Source organism: Bufo bufo, chromosome 3 (genome assembly GCF_905171765.1).
Source record: "Bufo bufo chromosome 3, aBufBuf1.1, whole genome shotgun sequence".
NCBI classification, from domain to species: Eukaryota; Metazoa; Chordata; class Amphibia; order Anura; family Bufonidae; genus Bufo; species Bufo bufo.
In genome coordinates, this window is record NC_053391.1 from 264,534,695 (window position 1) to 264,554,287 (window position 19,593).

Consider the following 19,593-nt stretch of genomic DNA (forward strand, 5'->3'; position numbering starts at 1 on the left):
GTCCGGCGGCTTTCGCCGTGCACCGCCGTGCTGCGCCGGAGCTCTACTCCCGTCCCCATTATAGTCAATGGGGACGGAGCGGCGGCCCTGGGGCACGGCGAAATAGCCGCAGGACGGATCCGACATGGTGAACAGCATGTCGGATCCGTCCTGCCGCAAGTGTGAAAGTACCCTTAAAAACACACTTTTATAATATGTAAATTACCTCTCTACCAGCAAGTAGGGCGGTTACTTGCTGGTAGCAGCCTCATCATCCTTTCAAACAAACGCCCCCTCCTCCTGTTGATTGACAGGGCCAGCGAGCGCTCTCTTCCTCTGGCTGGCCCTGTCTGCGTTTTAAATCTTGCGCCTGCGCCGTACCGGTCTTCAGTCGGCGCAGGCGCACTGAGAGGAAGACGCTCGCTCGGCCGCTCCTTCCTCAGTGTGCCTGCGCCGATGACGTCACATCTACACCCAGCGCAGGCGCACTGAGGAAGGAGCGGCCGAGCGAGCGTCCTCCTATCAGACACATCCTTTGCATGTTCATAATTTTCAAAATCAACAGCTAATTAAGGCTACTTTCACACTAGCGTTCGGGGCTCCGCTTGTGAGCTCCGTTTGAAAGGGCTCACAAGCGGCCCCGAACGCATCCGTACTGCCCTAATGCATTCTGAGTGAATGCGGATCCGCTCAGAATGCATCAGTCTGGCAGCGTTCAGCCTCCGCTCCGCTCAGCAGGCGGACACCTGAACGCTGCTTGCAGCGTTCGGGTGTCCGCCTGGCCGTGCGGAGGCAAACGGATCCGTCCAGACTTACAATGTAAGTCAATGGGGACGGATCCATTTGAAGTTGACACTATATGGCTCAATTTTCAAATGGATCCGTCCCCCATTGACTTTCAATGTAAAGTCTGGACGGATCCGTCTGAAGCTACTTTCAGACATAGAATTTTTTCTACAATATAATGCAGACGGATCCGTTCTGAACGGATCCCAAGTCTGCATTATATGAGCGGATCCGTCTGGGCAGACCCCAGACGGATCTGCTCTGAACGGTAGTGTGAAAGTAGCCTAAGTCTACTTTCACACTCGCGTTTTGGCTTTCCGTTTGTGAGATCCGTTCAGGGCTCTCACAAGCGGTCAAATGCTAATGCATTCTTTATGGAAAAGGATCCGCTCAGAATGCATCAGTTTGCCTCCGTTCAGTCACCATTCCGCTCTGGAGGCGGACACCAAAACGCCTCCAGAGTGTTTTTGCAGCGGTTTGGTGTCTATCTGATGACACTGCAAAGTATAGTACAGCCATCAGCCCCTCTGGATATTCAAGATCCAAGAGGGACTTAATAAAAAAAGTATAAAAATGTAATTTAAAGATAAAATAAATTGCCTTTTTCTATATCCTCTCATTTATAAGATAAAAAAAAAGAAAAGAAAAAAAGTAATAAATAAACTAAACATATCAGGTATCACCGCGTCCGTAACGACCGGCTCAATAAATATATCACATGATCCACCCCGTCCGATAAACACCATAAAAAATAAAAACTGTGTAAAAAAAAAGCAATTTTTGTTACCTTACATTACAAAAAGCGCAACTCCAATCGATCAAAAAGGCGTATGTCCCAAAATGGTACCAGTCATGGTACCATGGTACTGTCACCTCATCCGGCAAAAAAAGATTTTTTATTATTATGTGATATCAACACCCCCACATGTAGCCTTTAAATGTATTGACTGATTGTACACTTTGCTCGTTCACATATGCTATGTGGATTGTGATTTCAAGCACTGAGCGGATTGGTCACATACACAGTTCACTACACACACAACACACTATTCATAGAAATTTTCCCTATCAATTACAATTGGTGCCCTCTGCTTTTCCCTGTCTAAAATACAACAGCAAACATTACCCCTCCCGACCCCTGCGCGCTGATTGTACACTGCTATTAGGCTATTACCCCACTCCCCTGACGAAGCAGCTGTGAAACATGTCGGGAGTAGCATTATACTGTGAGTCTCTCACACCCGTTATACATTTTAAGTCTCAACAGGCTGCAAATGTCAATACATTAAAAGGCTACATGTGGGGGTGTTGATATCACATAATAACAAACTGTTCTTCCCTTGAAAACATTGTTTATTAACAACATAGTGCTATAAAATAAAGCACTGAACGGACTACTGTTTATACTAACTGTTGAGCAAGGTTGAGACGTGTGCATATATATCCATACATGCAATGCAAACGTGCATGCATGTATGGTATATATGCATATACATTAACTGCCATGTCATGGGATGAGGTGCGCAGATGTGCCCAGCATCTGCGCACATCTGCCTTAATATATAGCTGTGCCCCCTCAGTATACAATATATAGCTGTGCCCCCTTAGTATAAATATATAGCTGTGCCCCCTTAGTATAAATATATAGCTGTGCCCCCTTAGTATAAATATATAGCTGTGCCCACTTAGTGTGTGTGTGTGTATATTTATATATATATATATATATATATATAAAAGAAGAAAATCTGCAGCACTCCTTCAAGTAAAAAAATGTGCAATTTATTCACACGTCAGCAAAGACAACGTTTCGGTCCTCTCACAGGGCCTTTCTCAAGTCAAGAGGCTTCTCCCGCCTGTTAGCATATGGCGCGGCCCCGATGTTCGGGGACGCGCAGGCTGGCTCAGTGACGTCATATCAGGCGGGGCCGCACTGGCCACCAATGAATGTACAGTAATACAGGGGAGGGGGGGCCCACTGGCCACCAATGAATGTACAGTAATACTGGGGAGGGAGGGGGGCCCACTGGCCACCAATGAATTTAAAACTGGGGAGGGAGGGGGGTGTGCTCCCTCCTGCCTGACAGCACCTGATCTCTTACAGGGGGCTATGATACGCACAATTAACCCCTCAGGTGCGGCACCTGAGGGGTTAATTGTGCGGATCACAGCCCCCTGTAAGAGATTGGGTGCTGCCAGGCAGCAGGGGGCAGTCATTTACACAGTTCGTAGTATATTCTAACTTGAAGCGTCCCCATCACTATGGGAACGCCTCTGTGTTAGACTATACTGTCGGATATGAGTTTTCAAGATCTAACTCAAATCCGATGGTATATTCTAACATGGTGATGGGGACGCTTCAAGTTAAAATATACCATCAGATTGGAGAAAACTCTGATCCGATGGTATAATAGGGACTCCTGACTTTACATTGAAAGTCAATGGGGGACAGATCCGTTTGCAATTGCACCATATTGTGTCAACGTCAAACGGATCCGTCCCCATTTACTTGCATTGTAAGTCAGGACGGATCCGTTTGGCTCCGCACTCCCAGGCGGACACCAAAACGACTTTTTCTTCATGTCCGTTTATCCTCCAAAAATCAAGGAAGACCCACGGAAGAAAAAACGGACACGGATCACGGACCTACGGACCCCGTTTTTGCGGACCTTAAAAAAAAAACGGTCGTGTGCATGAGGCCTAAGGCGCATGCAGCTAGTTTAGTGGTTAGTGTAAGGCAAGTAGTGTATTATTGTTATTTAAAGGTATAAATAGGCAGAGTCATCAATAGACTGTTCCTCCTATTTATGAATATTAATTATCGATATTTGCATAATATTGGTGATTAATATTCCACCTTTACACTAACATAGCAGTGGATTACAAATGTGTAGGTGATAGTACATCAAACGATTAATATCGCAGTTGAATCACACTGCTAATAACCACCCCCAGAACATATTGTTGCTGTTACCAGCAGGGCTGTGGAGTCGGTAGATAAATGCTCCAACTCCAACTCTTCAGTTTTTGGTACTTCCGACTCCGACTCCTCTGTGTTTAATTTGCAAATGTATTTTATAAATTCTTTGAAGGAAAGAAAGGCAACATACATGTCATTACCACAGAACTACTGGCTAGGAAGCTGCTGCCTTCTCCTTTGTGTGCTGATCTTCTGCTGAAGATAGGGTAGTGGGAGGATCCAGGAAGGGGCAGGGGAAGGGGCATTTATTTTAAAACATGATTTCCCTAGTAGAATCCCATAGTCATGTTTAACCCCTTAAGGACTCAGCCCTATTTCACCTTAAGGAGCAGGCCATATTTTGCAAATCTGACCAGTGTCACTTTAAGTGCTGATAACTTTAAAACGCTTTGACTTATCCAGGCCATTCTGAGATTGTTTTTTCGTCACATATTGTACTTCATGACACTGATAAAATGAAGTCCAAAAAATTATTTTTTATTTATAAAAAAAATAGCAAATTTCCAAGTTTCAATTTCTCTACTTCTATAATACATAGTAATACCTCCAAAAATAGTTATTACTTTACATTCCCCATACGTCTACTTCATGTTTGGATCATTTTGGGAATGATATTTTATTTTTTGGGGATGTTACAAGGCTTAGAAGCAAATCTTAAAATTTTTCAGAAATTTTCAAAAACCCAATTTTTAGGGACCAGTTCAGGTCTGAAGTCACTTTGCGAGGCTTACATAATAGAAACCACCCAAAAATGACCCCATTCTATAAACTACCCCCCTCAAGATATTCAAAACTTATTTTACAAACTTTGTTAACCCTTTATATGTTCCACAAGAATTAATGGAAAATAGAGATACAATTTCAATATTTCACTTTTTTGGCAGATTTTCCATTTTAATAATTTTTTTCCAGTTACAAAGCAAGGGTTAACAGCCAAACCAAACTCAATATTTATGGCCCTGATTCTGTAGTTTACAGAAACACCCCATATGTGGTCGTAAACCGCTGTACGGGCAGGGCGCAGAAGGAAAGGAATGCCATACGGTTTTTGGAAGGCAGGTTTTGCTGGACTGTTTTTTTTGACACCATGTCCCATTTGAAGCCCCCTTGATGCACCCCTAGAGTAGAAACTCCAAAAAAGTGGCCCTATTTTAGAAACTATGGGATAGGGTGGCAGTATTGTTGGTACTAGTTTAGGGTACATATGATTTGTGGTTGCTCTATATTACACTTTTTGTGAGGCAAGATAACAAGAAATAGCTGTTTTGGCACAGTTTTTATTTTTTGTTATTTACAACATTCATCTGACAGGTTAGATCATGTGATATTTTTATAGACCAGGTTGTCACGGATGCGGCGATAACTAACATGTATACTTATTTTTTTTTTTAATGTAAGTTTTACACAAGCATTTCATTTTTGAAGCAAAAAAAATGATCATTACGTACCGTTAATGTTGTTTTCCGGAGTCCATGACAGCACCAGGAGAGAGGGATCCACCTCCCAGGACAGGAAACCCACAGGTATAAATCTTCACAGACGCCCCTCCTCCTCAGTGGTTTTCATAGACGAGACAAGAGACATCTTCAGTACATCCGGACCAGCTCCATCCCATGGTTTCGGTCATTATCAGAGTTTAGTATACTATAGCTAAATATATATATATTTTATTATGTATATTTTTTTTCCTTACTGCATACCCAGTGATGCAGGATCCAACACCAAAAAGAACTGAATGGAAGAGTAAGGTGGAAAAGAAACAGGGGGGGAATTAAGGTGGTGCTGTCATAGATTCTGGAAAACAACATTACCGGTACGTAATGATCATTTATCCCTTCGTCCTATGACAGCACCAGGAGATATCCCAGAGAATGAAAAATTAGGGGGGCCCACAGCCTGAAGGACTTTGCGTCCAAAGGAAAGATTAGACACTTCTGACAGGTTTAATCTATAGTGTCTATAGAAGGTAGAAGCAGAAGACCACGTTGCTGCTCTGAAAATGTCTTGTATAGGAACTTCTGCCTTTTATGCCCAGGAAGTTGCCACCGCTCTTGTAGAATGGGCCGACCAGCCAGACTGGACAGGTTCCTGCATAGAAAGATATGCCAAATAAATAGCCTGCTTGATCCAACGGGCTAAAGTACCTTTACTAGCTGATTTCCTCTTATTCTGGCCTGAAAATAAGACAAACAACGAAGAGGACTTCCTCCAACCTTTTGTAGCCTCTAGGAATGGCCTCTTCCTCGGATTCTCATAGAAGAAAGGAAGAATCACTTCCTGACTTCTATGGAATTCCGATACTACTTTGGGTAAAAATGCTGCGTCTGGCCTAAGACGAACACAATCATCTTGGAAAATCGTATATGGAGGGCTAATGGAAAGAGCCTGAAGCTCACTAATTCTCCTGGCTGCTGTAATAGCTACCAAAAAAATACTTTCAATGTCAGGAACTTAATTGGCAGAGAGTCTATAGGACTAAAGGGAGGTTTAACCAAGGCCCTTAACACCAGATTAAGATCCCAAGGAGGAGTTTTGAAATTCCGGGCAGGGAGACTCCTAGATACTGATTTACAAAACCTTATAACCCAAGGATGACACGCTAACCTGTAATCGAATAGAACACTGAGAGCGGCCACCTGGACCTTGATAGTACTTAGCGCTAGGCCTTTCTCCTAGATTTTACCTAACTGAAGAGGGTAGGATGTGCAAGGAGGGACTCCTAGAAACTTTAAAAAGGTGATCCAAGTTCTAGCATAGATATTAGTAATCACCGTCTTCCTACTTAACAGCATGGTAGCAACCACCGATTCAGAAAGACCTCTATCTAGTAAAAGGTGCCGTTCAAAAGCCACGCCGTCAAATGGAGCCTTTTCACAGAGGGGTGCACAATAGGACCTTGAAAAAGAAGATCTGGCATCTCCGGAAGGACCCAAGGATCTGCTACTGACATCACCCTCAGCCAATAGAACCACGCTCGACGTGGCCAGAAGGGAGCAATCATGATGATTCTGGCTTTGTTTTCCCTGACCTTTTTGAGAACCCTCGGTATCAGCTGAAGTGGAGGGAAGGCATACAATAGACCCTGACTCCAAGGCTGAACCAAACTTAACACTTCTCTGATAATTTTCTTCATACATTTGACCATACTAGGGGATTCCACCGCTATGGTACTCTCAATACATCCTTTACATACTGTAGGTGTTTTGTGTATGAAGCATCTAGTTTAGCCTTACAGATACCACATTCCTTATGACGTATCTTAGCGGTAGCTTTTTTTAAACAAACAAAACATCACGATCTTCAGAGAAAAAAGATAAATGTAGATCACTTACATTTCTTCAGGCCCATACCCATTCCTACCATAGGTACAGGGATGACTGGGTCCTTAGGGTTTTCTCCGGAGCTCTCCTAGCTGGAAATTTCCCTCTAGCGCTGGATCTGGAAGAGCCTTGCAAAGATCACAGGTGAGACTGGTTGGATACTGACTTAATTCTTAGAGCCTGCACAGGAACGCCAGGCAGAAGCTGTGTGCTGCTCTGGACGCTCTGCTCCTTCCCCCTTTTAAACTTGCCCGCCTCCTCCCTAAGCTCCACCCCTTCCTGCGTCCTATATCTTCACTTCCTGGTTGTATCTTCTGTCCTGCGCCGCTGCCCGCAACCGCACATATCCCTCGGGATGGCCTCCTATTCAGGTACCAGGAGCGGGGAGGGATTGAGGGGAGGATTGAAGGGAGAGTAGAGAGGGCTTCCATACCCGGTGTCCAGCCGTCTGTCTCCCTTCGCGGTGTGTGGAGCGGGGTCGCACCCGGCGCACACCACCTCCAGCCAGCCTGCAAGGCCTAAAGGGGAGAAAGTACTCTCCACTTAAAACAGCAAACACCTGTAGGTTGTCCCTCCTAGGACAGGAAACTACTGAGGAGGAGGGGCGTCTGTGATCCCTCTCTCCTGGTGCTGTCCTAGGACGAAGGGATAAATCATGTTTTAGTGTTTCCATAGTCTGAGAGCCATAATTTTTTCAGTTTTTGGGCGATTACCTTGGGTAGGGTACGATTTTTGCGAGATGAGATGACGGTTTTTATTGGCACTATTTTGGGGTGCATATGACTTTTGATCGCTTGCTATTAACTTTTTGTGATTGTAAGGAGACAAAAAATTGTTTATTTAGCACAGTTTTATTTTTTTAAATACGGTGTTTCATCTGAGAGGTTAGGTCATTTTTATAGAGCCGGTTGATACAACGCGCCAATAACCTAATATGTATATTTATTTTTTATTTTATTTATGTAAGTTTTACACAAAAAAAAATATGTTTTAGTGTCTCCATATTCTCAGCCATAGTTTATATTTTTTGGGCGATTGTCTCAGGTAGGGGCTAATTTTTTGTGGGATGAGGTGACTGTTAGATTGGTACTATTTTGGTGGGCAAACACCTTTTTGATCGCTTGCTGTTGTAATTTTTGTTATGTAAGCACAGTTTTTATTTTTTACGGTGTTCATCTGATGGGTTAGGTCATGTGATATGTTTATAGAGCCGATTGATACCTAATATGTATACTCCCCCCCCCCCCCCCTATTTTTTACCATTTTTTTTTACTTTATTTGGGGAAAAGGACGTTTTTGTTTATTTTTACTTGAAACTTTAAATTTTTTGGGGGAAAAACTTTATTTTTTCAACTTTCTTTTTCACTTTATTTTTTGTCTCACTTTGGGACTTGAACTTTGGGGGGTATATTCCTTTACAATGCATTCCAATACTTCTGTATTGGAATGCATTGGCTGTATAAGTAATACTGTGTGTATTACTCATACAGCTTCCGGGGCTCTGGCTCTTCACCGGAAGGCAGCGCGATGCCTTCCTTAGACATCGCGCTGCCTTCCATGCCATCGGGTCCCCTCTACAGCCGCATGGGGACCCAATGGCACCGCAACCGCAGGTAAAGCCGCAAACCGCAACACCCCCGGGCGTTGTGACAGGATGCCCGCTGAATGATTTCAGTGGGCATCCTGTTCCGATTAACCCCCGTCGCGCCGCAATCGCGTTTTAAACCCATGACGTACCAGTACGTCATGGGTCCTTAAGGACTCTGGAAACATGCCGTACCGGTACGTCATGCGTCCCTAAGGGGTTAAAGTTTAAGCTAACAATCTGAGTTTACAAGTTTTTATAGCCTTAGCTGAATGACAGCAGTTTTTCAAATGGTTTACAGCTTCAGTCTTGAACTATTGACTATCCATTCCCTTCAGTTATACAAGTGTCTCTAGTCCTGCAAAAAACATATTTACTTAATAAGTTATCAGTGAGAGGCTAGGTTAACCATGGGCGTTACGTTCCCTGTAACAGCGGAACACAACACATGGAAAGTATAAGTATTGCCACTCCTTAACTGTGCGTTGCGTGCCATTTAGTGAAGCATATGAAAAGCATGCTTCTTTATGGTCACTTAACGTGTTCGTTTTGCGGTAACGTGACGCACTGCATGCATTGGCCTTTATTCTTACAGTAGATAAGTAGCGTATTTTTCGCAAAAGTGGGGGGAAAATAGCAGTGCGTCTTATGGGGAAAATGCTGCGACTGTCCGGTGAATAGGCCTGAGAGGGGAGGAGTGGCTGGGGCTGGCATCTGTTTTCTGTAATGGCGGCGGGCCCGGTGCAGTCACTGTATTCTACTACACCGGGCCCCCGCTCACTGTAGTTTACGGTAATCATATTTACTTTTGGGTAATTGTTAAAGTATTCCAATCATCTTAAATCTAGCACTGTACTACTTACTACTAACTTCTTGGTAGTTAGGAGGCCGGTGGGGCGCCCGTATCTTAACTCACTACGTCACGTGCCTGCTCCGCCCACTTTATGAATGAAGCAGGCATAGGGCCCCCGCTGCCATTACAGAAACAGATGGTGGCCCCCATTCTACACATGGACACTGTTATGGTGGGGGATCTGTGGATGACACTAAGATAAGGATGCCCCCATACAGTGCCATTCACAGATGCCCCCATAACAGTGCCATCCACAGATGCCCCCATAAACATTGCCATCTACAGATGCGACCATAACAGTGCCATCCACAGATGGCCCCCATAACAAGTGCCATCCACAGATGCTCCCATAACAGTGCCATCCACAGACCACCATTAGTTCAAAACCCACCAAAAGCACACCTTTTGGTCCAAAATATTTTTTTTTTATTTTCCTCCTCAAAATACTAGGTGCGTCTTATGGGCAGGTGCGTCTTATAGGGCGAAAAATACGGTAATTAATTATAACTTTTTGTGAATTGGGACATTTAAACTAGCTTTTTTTTATTCCAATTTAAATCTAGTATGAGTTGGAGTCGGTTCATTTTTTGCCGACTCCGACTCCAGGTACCCAAAATTGACTCAGACTCCACAGCCCTGGTTACCAGCAACACATTACACTGTACACCGCAATACCATATACGGTGCAAAAGTGAATAAACAAAAAGGTTATATATGGAGTGTTGATATTATAATAATAAAAAACTACAACACCACTCCGTTTTTAGCAAGCAGCATATATTATCAAACAGTGTTACAATAAAAAGCACATATCTTAGTACTGCCATATACTGGGAGTTAAAACGGATACCCCTCTGCTTAGTCCTGATAGTTTTAATCATACACATTTTTTATTTTCTATCATAGCAGTTTTAAGTGAATATATTAAAAGATGTAGTTTTAGATACATACATAGTTAGGATCCCTAAAGGGATTTCTTGGTCAGAGGACCGTTTTGTTTGTTGCCCCTCTCTAAAATAGTACCAATCAAACAGTATCCTCCATCCTCGTAAAAAAGTGAACCTAACCTAAGAGAATAAGTCAAAAAATTAAAAAAAGCTATGGCTCTCAGACTATTAGAAACACTAAAACATCATTTTTTTTTGTTTCAAAATGCTTAGTTGTGTAAAACTTAAATAAATAATGAAAAGTATACATATATGTATTGACTCGTCCATAATGATGTGCTCTATAAAAATGACCTAACCCTTAGATGAACGCTGTAAAAATAAATAATACTGTTCCAAAACAACCAATTTTTTGGTCACACTTGCCCTATAAAGTGTAATAATGAATGATCAAAAAAATATGTACCCAAAAATGGTACCAATAACAATTATACTCTTCCTGCAAAAAAACTAGCGTTCCAGAAATGGAGATACAAAAACATTTTTTTCCAAAAATGCTTTATGTAAAACTGAAACAAAGTAGAGACATATTTGATATCATTGTATCTGTAACAACCTGCTCTATAAAAATTGCACCCTGATCTACCTGGTCAGATGAATGTGTAAAAAATAAAATCGGTGACAAAACAGTTCATTTTTTGTTACCTTGCCTCACAAAAAACTTACTGTAAAGCAATTAAAAATCATATGCACCCCAAAATAGTACCATAAAACTGTCACCTTATCCCCTAGTTTCCATAATGAGGTCACTTTTTTTGGGAGTTTTCTACTGTAAGGGTGCATCAGGGGGCTTCAAATGGGACATGGCAGCTAAAAACCAGTCCAGTAAAATATGCCTTCCTTTTCTTCTGTGCCCTGCCGTATGCCCCTTACATCAGTTTACCGACCACATGTGGGTGTTTCTGTAAACCGCAGAATCAGGGTAATAATATTGAATTTTGTTTGGCTGTGAACCCTCATTGTGTTAAAGAAAAAAAAATGGTATTTAAAATGGAAATCTGCAAAGTGAAATTTAGAAATTTTATTTCCATTTTCCTTTCATCTTGTGGAACACCTAAAGGGTTAACAAAGTTTGTAAAACCAGTTTTGAATAACTTGAGGGGTGTAGTTTCTGTATTGAGGTCATTTATGGGGGTTTCCACTATGTAAGCCCCATAAAGTGACTTCAGAGACCAGAACTGGTCCTTATAAAGTGGGGTTTTTAGAAATTTTCTTAAACATTTTTAAGAATTTCTTCTAAAATTCTAAGCCTTCTAACGTCCTAAAAAATATAAATTACATTTACAAAATGATGCCAACATAAAGTAGACATATGAGGAATGTTAAGTACTAAATCTTTTATGAGGTATCACTTTCTGTTTTAACCCCATAGGAACCGAGCTCATTTTCACCTTAAGGACCAGGCCATTTTTTTGCAAATCTGACCAGTGTCACTTTAATTGGTGATAACTTTAAAACGCTTTGACATATCCAGGCCATTCTGAGATTGTTTTTTCGTCACATATTGTTCTTCATGACACTGGTAAAATGAAGTCCAAAAAATTAATTTTAATTCATAAAAAAAATAAAAATACCAAAAATGTGTAAAAAATTGCAAATTTCCAAGTTTCAATTTCTCTACATAGTAATACCTACAAAAATAGTTATTACTTTACCTTCCCCATATGTCTACTTCATGTTTGGATCATTTTGGGAATTACATTTTATTTTTTGGGGATGTTACAAGGCTTAGAAGTTTAGAAGCAAATCTTGAAATGTTTCAGAAATTTTCAAAAAACCACTTTTCAAGGACCAGTTCAGGTCTGAAGTCACTTTGTGAGGCTTACCTTAATGAAAACCACCCAACAATTAAAAACCACCCATGAATAATGGAAAAGAGACACAATTTAAAAAAATTTCACTATTTTTGGCAGATTTCCATTTTAATAATTGTTTTCAGTTACAAAGGCAAGGGTTAACAGCAACTAAACTCAATATTTATGGCCCTGATTCTGTAGTTTACAGAAACACCCCATAGTGTGTCGTAAACCGCTGTACGGTCACACGGCAGGGCGCAGAAAGGAAAGGATGCTATACGGTTTTTGGATGCAGGAAGATTTTGCTGGACATGTTTTTTGGACACCATGTCCCATTTGAAGCCCCTCTGATGCACCCCTAGAGTAGAAACTCCAAAAAAGTGACCCTATTCTAGAAACTACACGCCTCAAGGTATTCAAAACTGATTTTACAAACTTTGTTAACCCTTTAGGTGTTCCACAAGAATTAATGGAAAATAGAGAAACAATTTCAAAATTTCAAGTTTTTGGCAGATGTTCCATTAAAAAAAATTTTTTTTCAGTTACAAAACAAGGGTTAACAGCCAAGCAAAACTTAATATTTATGACTCTGATTCTGTAGTTTAAAGAAGCACTCCATATGTGGTTGTAAACCGCTGTATGGGCACACGGCAGGGCGCAGAAGGAAAGGAATGCCGTACGGTTTTTGGAAGGCATATTTTGCTGGACTGTGTTTTTGACACTATGTCCCATTTAAAGCCCCCCTGATGCAACCCTAGAGTAGAAACTCCAAAAAAGTGACCCCCATCTTAGAAACTACGGGATAGGGTGGCAATTTTGTTGGTACTATTTTAGGGTGTATATGATTTTTGGTTGCTCTATATTACACTTTTTGTGAGGCAAGGTAACAAGAAATAGCTGTTTTGGCACCGTTTTTTATTTTTTTGTTATTTACAACATTCATCTGACAGTTAGATCATGTGGTATTTTTATAGACCCAGGTTGTCACGGACGCGGCGATACCTAATATGTATACTTTTTTTTATTTATTTATGTAAGTTTTAGACAATGATTTCATTTTTGAAACAAAAAAAAAAATCACGTTTTAGTGTTTCCATAGTCTGAGCGCCATAGTTTTTTTCAGTTTTTGGGCGATTATATTGGGTAGGGTATAATTTTTGCAGCTTGAGATGCCGGTTTGATTGGCACTATTTTTGGGTGCGTGTGAGTTTTTGATCGCTTGCTTTTACACTTTTTGTGATGTAAGGTGACAAAAAATTTGCTTTTTTTACACCGTTTTTTTTATTTAATTTTTTACGTTGTTCATCTGAGCGGTTAGGTCATGTGATATTTTTATAGAGCCGGATGCGGCGATACCTAATATGTATACTTTTATTTAATGTAAGTTCTACACAATAACAGCTTTTTTAAAACAAAAAAAAATCATGTTTTAGTGTTTCCATATTCTGAGCCATTGTTTTTTTAATTTTTTTGGGCGATTGTCTCAGGTAGGGGCTAATTTTTTACGGATGAGGTGACTTAGATTGGTACGTTTTGGTGGGCATACGCCTTTTTGATCGCTTGCTATTACACTTTTTGTGATGTAAGGTGAAAAAAAAAATGGTTTATTTAGCACAGTTTTTATTTTTTACGGTGTTCATCTCAGGGGTTAGGTCATGTGATATGTTTATAGAGCCGGTCGATACGGACGCGGTGATACCCAATATGTCCACTTTATCTCCCCCCCCCTATCTTTTACCAATTTTGTTTTTTACTTTATTTGGGGAAAATTACGTTTTTGTTTATTTTTACTTGAAACTTCATTTTGGGGGGGGGAATTATATTTTTTTAACTTTTTTTTTAACTTTATTTTTTGTCACACTTTGGAACTTCAACTTTTGGGGGTCTAATGCTTTACTGAAACCTGGTACACGGGAACCCTCTTCTAGTAAATCACAAAATACTCTGAAATCTCACAAACTCACTTTCCTGCAAGCCCAATTGCTCACAGGTAATTCTATTATTGTTCTTCATGAACTTGTGCCATTTCAATTTCCTTGAAAAAAGGTTAAGGTCCTTAGTCCACACAAAGGGATTAAAGAGAACCTGTCACCAGGATTTTGTCCATAGAGCTGGGGACATGGGCTGCTAGATGGCCGCTAGCACATCTGCAATACCCAGTCCCCACAGCTCTCTGCGCTTTTATTGTGTTAAAAAACAGTTTTTGATCCATATGCAAATGACCTGATATGAGTCCTGTATCCGGAGATGAGTCAAGCGGAAAGGAGCCCAGCACCGCCCCGCGTCCTCCGAATCTCCTCCTTGCTGGCTGATGTCACAGAGCTGGAGCGCCGAAATCTCGCGATGCGCGAGCTAGCGCATGCGCAGTGTTGGCATCATGTTCATTCCCTGTACTGGCATCAGCACAGGGAACGAACTGCGCATGCGCTAGCTCGCGCATCGCGAGATTTCGGCGCTCCAGCTCTGTGACGTCAGCCAGCAAGGAGGAGATTCGGAGGACGCGGGGCGGTGCTGGGCTCCTTTCCGCTTGACTCATCTCCGGATACAGGACTCATATCAGGTCATTTGCATATGGATCAAAACTGTTTTTTAACACAATAAAAGCGCAGAGAGCTTTGGGGACTGGGTATTGCAGATGTGCTAGCGGCCATCTAGCAGCCCATGTCCCCAGCTCTATGCACAAAATCCTGGTGACAGGTTCCCTTTAAACCTGGTCGTGGGGACAAAAAACAGTCCCCTCCTGATGAGTTTCCTCTGCTTCACTGAGGGTACGTGAGGATAAGTTAATGATCTGTAACTGGTCGTTCTCCTTTACTGTCTCCCTGGTTACGTACGGTCTCGGAGTTGGTACGGCCCTCCCCTGGCTAAAAAAATCCCCCTGAGTTGAAGGTATGGGGTAGGGAACAGAAGAGAACGAGGGAGAGGGATATGGAGAAGGATAGTCGCCATCTCTCCTTCTTTGGCCGTTTGATCTCGGCCCTCTTTTGTTATTATAGCGTCCTCTGCCTCCTCCTCTCTGACCCCGTCTATAGTTGTTTCTCCCCTTAGTGTGTGGGGGCTTAGAACCTGAGAATTCCTGCTCGGAGGAGGAGATGTCCGTCTCTGAGGGAGGCTGGGGCTTAGTCACAAATTGGTAGGCCTTGTTTTCCTTGAATTCTTTTAGGTCCTTGTTGAATTGTCTGTGCTTCCTCTCTTTAATTTGCCCCTGGAATCTCTCTACTGCCGTTTGCAGAGATGACTCCCTCCTGTTGAATTCAGGGTCCTTCTTGAAAGACACAGCCAACTCAACAAGGCCTTTAAGTTTTCTGAGGATTTTTCAAAGTATGACCGTTCTTCAGTCAGGAGTATATTCATTAACTTGAGAGAACTATTGGTCAGTTCCTGTTCCCACTGTGTCAGTAGCCCAGGTGAGTGTATCTGCTCAGCGGAGGTAATGCCGATACGTAACCCTCGTGGAATAATTCTGTGTTCCAGGTAACTTTCTATAGATTTTATCTCCCACCAGGTTTTAATATGGTTTTTATATTCATCGTATAGGTCAGTGAACGTGAGCTTGCAGGTCAGTGAGTTTGAAAGGCTGGGCAAATCCTTGTCCGAAAAAATGGGACAACCCCCCCCGCGCATCTAGCCAAGGTGCCTGCTCAACGATTTGAGCAGGCACCTTGTTCCGATCACTGCCCGCCGTGCGGCGGTGATCGGAAATACACATGACATACTGGTACGTCATGTGTCCTTAAGTACTGGGACAACATGCCGTACTGATACGTCAGGTGTCCTAAAGAGGGTTAATGCAAATAGAAATAGAAATTTTTACAATTGCAAATTTTTTCTATTTTTTTGATAAATTTGGGATTTTTTCATAAATAAAGGGGAAATATATTGACTCAAATTTATGACCATCATGAAGTACAATGTGTCACGAGAAAATCTCAGAATGGCTTGGATAAATAAAAGCGTTTCAAAGTTAATAGCACATAAAGTGACACGTCACATTTGCAAAATTAGATGTGGACACGAAGGTGAAAAATTGGCTTAGTCTTGAAAGGGTTAAGACCAGGCCATTTTTTGCAAATATGACGTGTCACTTTATGTGGTGGTAACTTTAAAACGCTTTTTCTTATGGGTAGGCGATATAGACAATATGCGTTATAAACTTGGCCAACGATAAAGATTTTCTTTATATTTCCATATCGCGGTAGAACATGGCATGCGCTGCTCTCGGCGCGCACCATGTGATCCTGAGTCGGCACAGTGGAGAAGGAGGGAGTCCCTCCCTCCCCACTGTGTGCGGCTGCCGCTGACCAGCAATGAGAACGGAGGAGTGTGAGGGACTGTGGCCACTGCGCCACCAATGAGAACAGAGAAGAGGAGGAGGAGGAGGGGAGGGACTGTGGCCACTGCGCCACCAATGAATATAGTTAATATGCCTGAATACAAACGTATCCTGGATGTGCCGGCCATATCCGATTCCCGGCCTCTATGACTGCACGCTGTGATCCACCGCAGTTAACCCCTCAGGTCCTTAGGGGTTAATTGCGGCGAATCACTGCGTGCAATAATAGAGGCCAGGTATGGGATTTGGCCGACACATGCAGGCTATGTTTGTATTCAGGCATATTAACTATATTCATTGGTGGCACATTGGCCACAGCACTTCCCTTCTACTCCCCCTCTTCTAAGTATTATATCAATTGCGCCCCCCCCCCCCACCCACACGATTAAATCATTGGTGGCAGTGGCCCCAGGGTAGGAGCTTCGGATCGGAGCCCCAGCAGTGTAATTGCGTGGCTCCGATCGGTTACCATGGCAGCCAGGACGCTACTGAAGCCCTGGCTGCCATGGGCATCTCCCTGCTGCTGTGTGCACTGTGCACAGGGCAGCAGTGAGAGTGTGAAGTAGAGCTCTTTTAGGGTGAATAGGACAAGGGTTCTAGCCCCTAAGGAGGCTAATAGTTATTAACTAAAAAGTAAAAAAAAGTTTAACACCCCCCCCCCCCCCCCCCCCCCCGAAATATAGAATATATTGCGATATATATCGCACATGCTTAAAATTTTATCGCAATATAGATTTTAGGCCATATCGCCCACACTTATCCAGGACATTCTGAGATTGTTTTCCCTTTTACATATTGTACTTCATGACAGTGGGTAAAATTGAGTTTAAAAAAATTCATTTTTATTTACAAAAAAATACCAAATTTAACAGAAATTTGGAAAAATAAGCAAATTTCCAAATGTGTCACGTGTGCCTTGCGGGAAAACCACGCAAGTAGGCACGCAATTGCAGTCAGTTTTAACTGTGATTGCGTTCCGATGTTCAGTTTTTTATGCGCAAATGCAATGCGTTTTTCATGCGCGTGACAAAAAAACTGAATGTGGTACACAGACCCAAACCCGAACTTCTTCACTGAAGTTCGGGTTTAGGTTAGGTGTTCTAATAATTGTATTATTTTCCCTTATAAGGCTCCATTCACACGTCCGCAAAATGGGTCCGCATCCTTTCCGCAATTTTGCGGAAAGGGTGCGGACCCATTCATTCTCTATGGGGACGGAATGGGCTGTCCGCATCCACATTTGCGGATCCGCACTTCCGCATCCGTGCTTCCGTTTCCGCAAAAAAATAGAACCTGTCCTATTCTTGTCCGCAATTGCGGACAAGAACAGGCATATTCTATTATGTCGGCAATGTGCGGTCCGCAAAATGCGGAATGCACATTGCCGCTTTCCGTGTTTTGCGGATCCGTGTCTCCGTGTATCCGCAAAACACATTGCGGACGTGTGAATGGAGCCTAACACAGTTATAAAAGAAGATAATAGCATTCTTAATGCAGAATGCTTACTAAATTGTTGCTTGAGGGGTTAAAAAAAATAAATAAAAATTTACTCACCCCATTCAATTGTTCGCGCAGCCGACATTGTCTTCTTTCTTCTTCTTTCAGGACCTGCCAAACGACCTTTGACGTAATCGTGCTCACCATGTGTTGAGCCCGGTGACGTCAGCGCAGGTCCTGCTGAATGAAGATAGGAGATGGAATTGGATGGGGTGGGTTAATTTATTTTTTTAACCCCTCAAGCAACATTTTAGTAAGCATTCTGTATTAAAGGGGTTGTCTGGGTTCAGAGCTGAACCCAGACATATCCCCATTTTCACCCAGGCAGCCCGCTGACTTGAGCATTGGAGCAGTTCATGCTCCGATGCTATCCTTTGCCCTGCGCTAAAATGCTAACATCAGGGGGGCTGCCTTGGTGAAAATATGGGTATGTCCGGGTTCAGCTCTGAACCCGGACAACCCCTTTAAGAATGCTATTATTTTCCTTTATAACCATGTAATAAGGGAAAATAATATAGTAAATTGACTTTTAATCAATTTACTAACATCTCCTAGCAACCATGCGTGAAAATCGCATTGCATCCGCACTTGGTTGCGGATGCTATGCGATTTTCATGCATCTCCATTCATTTGCGTTGCGTGAAAAACGCAGAATATAGAACATGCTGCGATTTTCACGCAATGCACAAGTGATGCGTGACAAGTGATGCGTGAAAATCACCGCTCATCTGCACAGCCCCATTCAAGTGAATGGGTCTGGATTCAGTGCGGGTGCAATACGTTCACCTCACGCATTGCACCCGCGTGGAATTCTTGCCCGTGTGAAAGGGGCCTTAGGTGTTCCACAAGAATCAATGGAAAATGGAGATTAAATTTTAGAATTTCACTTTTTTGGCAGATTTTCTATTTTAATCCATTTTTTCCAGTTAGAAAGCAAGAGTTAACAGCCAAACAAAACTCATTATTTATGGCCCCGATTCTGTAGTTTACAGAAACACCCCATATGTGGTCGTAAACTGCTGTACGGGCATATAGAATTGCGCAGAAGGAAAGGAACGCATATGGTTTTTGGAAAGCGGATTTCACTGGGATAATTTTAAGCAGCCATGTCACATTTGAAGACCCCCTGATGCACCCCTAGTCTAGAAACTCCAAAAAAGTTACCCCATTTTGGAAAATACAGGAAAAGGTGGCAGTTTTGCTGGTACTATTTTAGGGTACATATGATTTTTGGTTGCTCTATATATTTTATACTTTTTGTAAGGTTAAGTAACAAAAAATAGCTGTTTTTGCACAGTTTTTATTTTTTGTTATTTACAACGTTCATCTGATGGGTTAGATCGTGGTATTTTTTAGAGCAGGTTGTTACGGACCCGACAATGCCAAATATGACTTTTTTTTGTTCGTTTTTACCTAAAAAAGCATTTTTGAAAAAATTTTTTTTTTTTTTTGTGTCTCCACATTCTAAAAGCTGTATTTATTTTTTTTTGCTCGACTGTCTTGTGTAGGGGCTCATTTTT

General features: G+C 42.2%; 1 protein-coding gene and 1 long non-coding RNA gene across 5 annotated transcripts in view; both read left to right on the forward strand.

Moving 5' to 3' along the window:
- Positions 1–19,593, forward strand: part of MYO19 (myosin XIX) — a 1,002,409-nt gene that overhangs the window by 155,070 nt on the left and 827,746 nt on the right. The gene's annotated exons all lie outside the window — the stretch shown is intronic.
- On the forward strand, positions 2,285–5,608 carry LOC120995117. The gene is made up of 3 exons (XR_005777531.1): positions 2,285–2,399; positions 5,393–5,416; positions 5,599–5,608. It is a non-coding gene; the product is annotated as an uncharacterized LOC120995117 (long non-coding RNA).